This window comes from Bos indicus x Bos taurus, chromosome X (assembly GCF_003369695.1).
Source record: "Bos indicus x Bos taurus breed Angus x Brahman F1 hybrid chromosome X, Bos_hybrid_MaternalHap_v2.0, whole genome shotgun sequence".
Lineage (NCBI taxonomy): Eukaryota > Metazoa > Chordata > Mammalia > Artiodactyla > Bovidae > Bos > Bos indicus x Bos taurus.
This window is the reverse complement of record NC_040105.1, coordinates 105494665-105504707: the sequence shown is the minus strand read 5'-3', so window position 1 is coordinate 105504707 and position 10043 is coordinate 105494665.

Sequence of the window (10043 nt, the reverse complement as noted above, 5' to 3'; positions counted from 1 at the left end):
TGGCAAGGAGGACAGGGTGTTGGGTTTTGAACCCTAGCTCTGATTTCTCAGGTAAGGCACATGGTACTTCATGTAAATACCAATATAGAATAACTGCACTCTAGCTATTTATTAGGGAAGATCATCTTGAGGTCTATTGTTCAATATTGTGAAAAAAAATTTTAGGTGAGAAGAAATACATTACTTAGGTAGTATTTTCTGAAGAATACACTATCCATCCATTCCTCAAGATGTAATCAATTTTTCCATAAGATTTTTTTGAAGACATGTATTTGTTCCAACATGAATGATGTAGTAAGGAACAATTTGTGCATTAAGATAATTTCCCACTTAAGTACAGTCCAAATATTACTAGATGAACACAGAATCCTGTGCACACACCTCAAGAAATCAATCAGCTACCTTAGTTCATCACATGTATCATCCTACAATATTTTGTTTAGCCATTCTTTTGCAACTGTGACAGAAGCAGAAGACATTAAGAAGAGGTGGCAAGAATACAGAGAAGAACAGTACAGAAAAGATCTTCACAACCCAGATAATCACGATGGTATGATCACTCACCTAGAGCCAGACATCCTGGAATGTGAAGTCAAGTGGGCCTTAGGAAGAATCACTACGAACAAAGCTAGTGGAGGTGATGGAATTCCAGTTAAGCTATTTCAAATCCTAAAAGATGATGCTATGAAAGTGCTGCACTCAATAGGTCAGCAAATTTGGAAAACGTAGTAGTGGCCACAAGACTGGAAAAGGTCAGTTTTCATTCCAATCCCAAAGAAAAACAATGCCAAGGAATGCACAAACTACCACACAATTGCCCTCATCTCACACGCTAGTAAAGTAATGCTCAAAATTCTTCAATCTAGGCTTCAGCAATATATGAACCATGAAATTCCAGATGTTCAAGTTGGTTTTATAAAAGGCAGAGGAGCCAGAGATCATATTGGCAACATCCACTGAATTATCCAAAAAGCAAGAGAGTTCCAGAAAAACATCTACTTCTGCTTTATTGTCTATGCCAAAGTCTTTCACTGTGTGGATCACAATGAACTGTGGAAAATTCTGAAAGACATGGGAATACCAGATCACCTGACCTGCCTCTTGAGAAATCTGTATGTAGGTTAGGCAGGAACAGTTAGAATTGGACATGGAACAACAGACAGGTTCCAAATAGGAAAAGGAGTACATGAAGGCTGCATATTGTCACCCTGCTTATTTAACTTATATGCAGAGTACATCATGAGAAATGCGGGGCTTGAAGAAGCACAAGCTGGAATCAAGATTGCCGGAAGAAATATAATAACCTCAGATATGCAGATAACAACACCTTGGGTGGCAGAAAGTGAAGAAGAACTAAAGAGCCTCTTGATGAAAGTGAAAGAGGAGAGTGAAAAAGTTGGCTTAAAGCTCAACATTCAGAAAACGAAGATCATGGCATCTGGTCCCATCCCTTCATGGCAAATAGATTGGGAAACAGTGGTAACAGTGGCTATTTTTGGTGGGCTCCAAAATCACTGTAGATGGTGATTGCAGCCATCAAATTAAAAGATGCTTACTCCTTGGAAGGAAAGTTATAAACAACCTAGACAGCATATTAAAAAGCAGAGATGTTACTTTGCCAACAGAGGTCTGTCTAGTCAAGGCTATGGTTTTTCCAGTGGTAATGTATTGATGTCAAAGTTGGATTATAAAGAAAGTCGAGTGCCAAAGAATTGATGCTTTTGAACTGTGGTATTGGAGAAGACTCTTGAGAGTCACTTGGACTACAAGGAGATCCATCCAGTCCATCCTAAAGGAGATCAGTGCTGGGTGTTCATTGGAAGGACTGATGTTGAACCTGAAACTCCAATACTTTGGCCACCTGATGTGAAGAGCTGACTGATTTGAAGAGACCTTGATGCTGGGAAAGACTGAAGGCAGGAGGAGAAGGGGATAACAAAGGTTGAGATTAACGGATGCCATCACCGACTCAATGGACACGAGTTTGGGTAAACTCCGGGAGGTGTTTTTTTTTGGGGGGGTGGGTTGTTTTTTTTATATAAATTTATTTATTTTAATTGAAGGCTAATTGCTTTAGAATATTGTATTGGTTTTGCCATACATTTACATGAATCTGCCACGGGTGTACACATGTGTCCCATCCTGAACCCCCCTTCCACCTTCCTGTCCATCCCATCCCTCTGGGTCATCCCAGTGCATCACAGCTCTGAGCATCCTGTGTCATGCATCGAACCTGGACTGGCGATTTGTTTCAAATATGATAATATACATGTTTCAATGATATTCTCCCAAATCATCCCACCCTTGCCCTCTCCCACAGAGTCCAGAAGACTGTTCTACACATCTGTGTCTCTTTTGCTGTCTCTTAGCTCTCATGAGCTGCTGCTGCTGCTGCTAAGTCGCTTCAGTCGTGTCCGACTCTGTGCGACCCCGTAGATGGCAGCCCACCAGGCTCCCCCGTCCCTGGAATTCTCCAGGCAAGAACGCTGGAGTGGGTTGTCATTTCCTTCTCCAATGCATGAAAGTGAAAAGTGAAAGTGAAGTCTCTCAGTCATGTCCGACTCTGTGAGACCTCATGGACTGCAGCCTATGAGACTCCTCCATCCATGAGATTTTCCAGGCAAGAGTACTGGAGTGGGTTGCCATTGCCTTCTCCAATATATGAGCTAGTATACTGTATTGGTGTTTTCCTTTCTGGCTTACTTTACTCTGTATAATAGGCTCCAGTTTCATCTACCTCCTTAGAACTGACTCAAATGTATTCTTTTTAATGGCTGAGTAATACTCCATTGTGTATATGTAGCACAGCTTTCTTATCCATTCTTCTGCTGATGGACATCTAGGTTGCTTCCATGTCCTGGCTATTATAAACAGTGCTGCGATGAACATTGGGGTACACGTGTCTCTTTCAATTCTGGTTTGCTTGGTGTGTATGCCCAGAATTGGGGTTGCTGGATCATATGTCAATTCTATTTCTAGTTTTTTAATGAATCTCCACATTGTTCTCCATAGTGGTTCTACTCGTTTGCATTCCCACCAACAGTGTAAGAGGGTTCCCTTTTCTCCACACCCTTTCCAGCATTTATTGCTTATAGACTTTTGGATAGCAGACATTCTGACTGGCATGAAAATGGTACCTCATTGTGGTTTTGATTTGCATTTCTCTGATGAGTGATCTTTTCATGTATTTGTTAGCCATCTCTATGTCTTCTTTGGAGAAATGTCTATTTAGTTCTTTGGCCCATTTTTTAATTGGTTCATTTCTTTTTCTGGAATTGAACTGCAGGAGTTGCTTGTATATTTTTGAGATTAATTCTTTGTCAGTTGCTTCATTTGCTATTATTTTCTCCCATTCTGAAGGCTGTCTTTTCACCTTGCTTATAGTTTCCTTTGTTGTGCACAAGCAACTTCAGGCTCTACTACAATGCCACAGTGATCAAGATAGTATGGTACCAGCACAAAGAGAAATATAGATCAATGGATCAAAATAGAAAGCCCAGATATAAATCCATGCACATATGGACACCTTATCTTTGACAAAGGAAACAAGAATATACAATGGAGAAAAAAGACAATCTCTTCAACAAGTGGTGCTGGGAAAACTGGTCAACCACTTGTGAAAGAATGAAACTAGAACACTTTCTAACACCATACACAAAAATAAACTCAAAATGGATTAAAGATCTAAACTTAGGACCAGAAACTATAAAACTCCTAGAGGAGAACATAGGCAAAACACTCTCCAACATAAATCACAGCAGAATCCTCTATGACCCACCTCCCAGAATATTGGAAATAAAAGCAAAAATAAACAAATGGGACTCTGGGAGTTTTTGATTGACAGGGAGGCCTGGTGTACTGTGGTCCATAGGGGTTGCAAAGAGTCGGGCACGACTTAGCAATTGAACTGAAGAGCAATTGTGAATATCTTTATATTTAACAAAATCAACTTCCACAGCATGCGTAAGTTGAAAAACATCGGCAGTGTAAGAAAAAGAAAATTTTGTTTTTTGAGGAGCAGTTTGAAATTATAAAGTTTTTAGAAAGAAAATAACTGAAAGAACATGTGATGTCTTCCAAGCAACAGAGAGAATGGAACCCAGTTTGTTTCCCATCAGTGACTAAGTGTAAACACAAAAGAAATGTCTATGCTATGTAATATTTGGTGCTTGTCCAGGATTCCTAGCACAAGACTGCTGAAACTCTTGCTATTTACTGAGTAATAAGAGTTTCTTTTGTTATTCATAATGAGCTCTTCTTGATCACGGCTGAGTTTATGTTAATGAAGTGGCTTAGATTGGGATCCCTAGATACTGTCAAAATGGTTCAGGTCACCAGAAAGACCAAGTGATTAGAAGGTTGGAAATTTCAGCTCCAGTCTTTGACTTTGATGAGGAGGGAGGACTGGAGAGAGTGCTCTATAAGCACTCTTGAACAGTGAGATTCAAGAAGCTGCTGGGTTGGTGAACAAATCAAAGTGTTAAAAGGGTAGTGCCGTGAAAGAGGGCATGGAAGCCACACACCACATAGCCCTGAATCTTCCTAAGCAATTTTCCCTTTAGCAATTCCTGAGTTATATTCTTTACAGTAAGCCAGTGAAAGTGTGTTCATGAGTTCTGAGAGCTATTATATTCTGTTCTAAATTGTCCAACCTAAGACCTAAGATGGGATCATGTGAGCCCCCTACTTACAGCAGATCAGTGAGAAGTATCACTGGTCCCTAGGACTTAACACTGGCATCAGAAATGGGGAAAATCTTCTGGGATCTGATTCTAACTGTAAGTAGTGTTAGAATTGAATTGAATTATTGGAGATCCAGTTAGTATTGGAGTATCATAAAATTGGCTGTTGATATGGAAAAAAACTCCATACAGACTGGGAAAACTTCAAGTACTGCTATCCTGACTTGAGTCAAGAACAACAAGGCCTAAAGAAACTGAGAAAGCAGAAGAAAAAAAATCAAATGTACAATAGACCAAAAGCACAAAAACTGGGAATAAATTTTCTCACAAAGAGAACAGACTATCTATATACAACAGCTTTAAATAGAAATCATTGAATCCTGCAGAAATGGCTTGTTTTAATTCTAGTGGTGGCTACTTAAGTGATTTTAAACACAAGTACAATTTTCAAAGCCCCCTCCAGTCAGACAAAGCCATGAGAAATGCAGATGAGAATTCCAAAAAATAATTCCCAGCAGTGATACCTAAATTAATCTCTTCATCAGATCAAATATTCAATTTTGGTTAAATGAGTATTAAAAACTCATGCCTTAAAGTGCTAACAGGAAAGGTTTGAAGAGCTCTTAGATGTCATTAACATGACCTGAAGGTAAGACTGGGAAAGATTCTTAATTGTGGTGTTTGGCAACAGTGCCAAATTCAGTAAAATGAGTAATATCCATCAAAATCTGATGCTACAACTTTCCATATGATTTCAGATAATCCCTCCATGCAACCTCACAATGACTAACAAGCTGCAACTCTTCTGAAACCCATTTTCAGACCTTTTTTCAAGGTAAAGTAACATATTTATTGTGGCATTTATGATTTTATTTATATTTTAACCCTTTAATGTGAAACTGTGCTACCATATTTATTAAGTTCCTATTATTTGTTTTTTCTAATGTGGCATTAACAAAGTGACTGAATGTTGTGTCTCCAACCTTATTTTTTGCCATGAGCCCTGTGGTTTTATACTGTGCAATTTTGAAAAATGTGGTGATTTTTAGGGTATAAGTCCTATGACAGCAGAACTGACTATACTTTACTACTTTAAAATCTATCACTAGAGGAAGCCAGATAACCAGAGAGCTGGATGATGGAGTCAAATTATTTAAATTTCTCAAATAATTGCTTTCTCTGAATGGTTCTTTGGCATTAGGTACAGTGAAGGACATAAGAAACTATCCTGTGAAACTCATCATTCTATTCACTGTGAAAACATTGGTGAGTATGATTTTCACTACATCATCCAGTATTCTCTTTATGATGACCCATGAAAGAAATTTCACTCTGGTCTCAGGACACAGAAAGAGTTATGCTTTTCTTGAGAAACTACTTAGCTTTTATTTTTATATATCCTGAGACTTTCAAAGGAGTAACTTAATAAAACACAATGAATATTCCTAAATAAAAGAATAAGTGTATATTTAACTGTGTTTTCTTCTCCACTTTGGCTGTGAAAATACAGAGTCAAATGTGCGAACATCTTCTAGTAAGTGTACAGACTTCACAGCACATACTTTGTTATTGTATCTTATCTTTCCTGTGCTTATTTTCCTTTTGTACAGATTCTCTTACTCCCTTATTTTTTTAATTTTATTTTATTTTACATCTATATTCAAGCTAATGAAATGCTTTCTTAAATACCCTGGAGTATAATAAAGTGAAATAAGAAGAAGTAAAAGGAGAAGTACTAAGACTAAGGCATGAATTTGTTCTCTGAACTAAAAAAGGACAATTTACATAAAGTTTCAAACAATACTAAAATGGATAGTTGTATGATAAAGTAAATGGAGTAAAATGGCAAGGGTAAAGTCTAGATAGTGTGTATACAAGTATTGACTATATAATTCATTGACATTTGTTAAATATTTGACGTTTTTCATAAAAAACTTGGAAAAAACAATATTATAAAATTAGTGACACATATGTGTGTTAAAAGAACAAATATTGCTTACTGATGATAAATGCTCATTCAGCATAGGAGTTACTTCATGTTTGGAGGTGCAGATGATATATATTTATTAAGAGGTTTACAAGGAGTGTGCTTCTAGTAGTTTTGTAATTTTTTTACTTTTTAAGCTGAGTGGTGGAATAGACTAGAGGAAAATCTTGATGAAAAAGGGAGATTGAACAAAAATAAAATCATAATTTGGAATACATGGAATGGAGTGCAAAGGACATCCTTAATAGGGATTTTCCACACAGAAACAACATGACTTTTTCCAAAACTGAATGTCTTACATGTAGTAAGGTACTGCTGTATGCAAGTGTTGACATCATATTAATGTGTTAAAGGCTAAGCTGAGTTCAAAATAATGGCATCTCACTTGTATATTTCAACTAAAGCTAATCACTGGCTTAAATTTTACTTGAAAATTTGTGTAATTGCTGACAGTCTAAATAACTAGCACTCTGACTAATAAACAAGTTGCAAGTCTATTAAGAAATTCTATTTTCATAGATTTTGCAGATGCAGCAGCAGAAATCTGCTAGAGGAGACTAATGCTAACAATCCTTCTGAGGTATTCCTGAATTGACATTTTATTGGATTACAATTGCACAACTTGTGCCAAGTTCACTAGGACTTGAGCCATAAGAGAGAAAAGATTTTATTTATTTTGTTCATAAGTGATTCTTGAGGAGAATAAAATCCTAAACCAGAGTAAATACTAGTTTTTTGAATCATATGTGTAATTGAAAATAATGAGTATTTTCTCTCCTTACTCTTCCACACACAATAACTATGCCCAATAACTTGAAAAGGGGATAAATTAAAAATGTTTTTCGTATAAATAATGTAGTCTAATGTGACTAAGAGTGAAAACATAAAGCATAAAATTTAGGAGTGATTGGTCTGCAACCTTTAATAATAAACTATATTTCAAAGTTCCTCTCCAGCAATTTAAGTACACAAGGCATGTATTCTAATCACTATGCTGCCAATTTCCTCTAAAGTTAAAAGTTGCTCACTGTACTTTATAGCATATTTTACTATGTGTACTTAAGAACAAGACAAGACTAACTAAACTGATGCTCTCTCTGACCTTTGCTTCTGTAGAATCAAAACAATTTAGTCCTTTTTCAAGTCATTGGAGAACACTGTAAACATTATCCAAAAGACTTGGTCCTGGCCTGAACCATGACCTTCGAAGCTGATAGGTAACAACCACAAAAAAAGCCAGTTTTAGTCATTTACAAGAAAGAAACATCTCTTTCTGAACAGAAAGGAATAATTCCACACATTTAACTTTTTTTTTTTTTTTTTTTTACTATTTTGAAGCAAAATTTTTATTTTTCTGCTGAGATACCCTAATCTCAGACAAAATAATTGAAAAAAACAAAAGCCTAAGCTTCTGAAATACACTTTGGGTAAGGCAATTGCAATAAATTACTTAAAAATTTAACTGTATCTAGTCTACAGATGGGAGAAGGCAATGGCACCCCACTCCAGTACTGTTGCCAGGAAAATCCCATGGATGGAGGAGCCTGGTAGGCTGCAGTCCATGGGGTCACGAAGAGTCAGACACGACTGAGCTACTTCAATTTCACTTATCACTTTCATGCATTGGAGAAGGAAATGGCAACCCACTCCAGTGTTCTTGCCTGGAGAATCCCATGGACAGAGAAGCCTGGTAGGCTGAAGTCCATGGGGTTGCACAGAGTCGGACACGACTGAAGCCACTTGGCAGCAGGCAGTCTACAGATGCTGCTGCTGCTGCTGCTGCTGCGTCACTTCAGTTGTATCCGACTCTGTGCGACCACATAGACGGCAGCCCACCAGGCTCCACCGTCCCTGGGATTCTCCAAGCAAGAACACTGGAGTGGGCTGCCATTTCCTTCTCCAATGCATGAAAGTGATAAGTGAAATTGAAGTAGCTCAGTCGTGTCTGACTCTTCGTAACCCCATGGACTGCAGCCTACCAGGCTCCTCCGTTCAAGGTATTCTCCAGGCAAGAGTACTGGAGTGGGTTGCCATTGCCTTCTCTGGTTTACAAACGAACAACTAAATTATGAAAGAGCGCTTCATTTTTAACTGGTATTACAATTGTTAAAGTCAGTGGAAATTTTAAAGCACCCATGTGCTAAAATGAATTTTCTATTACTTATAACTGGAGATCAGAAAGACATCTTGCATCATTATCAAAATATTAGTATTTACATAGAAAATATTCTTATATCAAGCCATTACATTTTTATCCCATGAAAAACACACAAGCTGTGGTAGGCAGAAAAATGACCTCCCACATATGTCCACATCCAAACACTGGAATCTGGGAATGTTTCCTTACATGCAAGAAGGATTTTGTAGATGTGATCTTGAGAGGAGAATATTATGCTAAGCTATCTGTGTGGGCTCAGTGTAATCACAAGCATCCCTAAGGAGGAAGGACAGTCAGAGATAGAGACAGCGGTGCTATTATGGAAGCAGAGGTCAGATCACATGCCAAGAAATGTACATAGACTCTAGAAACAGGAAAAGTCCATTGATTCTCCCCTAGGTTCTCCAGAGAGAATACAGCAGTTCCAACACATTAATTGCATCTTAGCGAAACTTTTTTCCTGACCTTATCTCTAGCTAAGATAATAATACATTTGTGTTGTTTAAGCCAGTAAATAAGTGGTAATTTGTTATAGCAGAAGAGAAAACTAATGCATTACCACAGATATTTACCTGAAAATGTTTTTTACTTTGGATCTCTGATATCACAGACAGTACTTATGTAGAAAAAAAGAAAAGCTCTGTAGCAGTAATCAATATGCCTCAAAATTGCCCAGCTAATGATAGCGATGATGAAAATAATAATAATAAAAATATTGGATAGCCATTTAATGGTTTTCTATTATATATCCACAAATAAATTCCATCCATTCACACCTAGTTATACATGGGATGTACACGATCAACAAAATCAACATCCCAATTTCTGGATGGTCTAAGCACTCATGAGTCCAAGATTCCATGAGTGTATCCTTGTCCCATCACACAACTCTCACCACCACCACCTCCCACCCAGTTAAATGCTTTAAATTCAAATCCAATTAGTGCCTCTAGAAACATTAAACAAACAACAAAGGTGTGTGTATAGAGGGGGGCCATTCTGTTCCATATGAATTGAAATAAAAGGAATATTAATATCAAGATTATTCTGTCCATGGAATTCTCCAGGTAAGAATAGTAGTGTGGGTACTCATGCCCTTCTCCAGGAGATCTTCCCAAGCCAGAGACTGAACCCTGGTCTCCTGCATTGCAGGCAGATTCTTTACTGTCTGAGCCACCAGGGAAGCTCCTAAGAGAGGGAAGCCTATACATTTCTC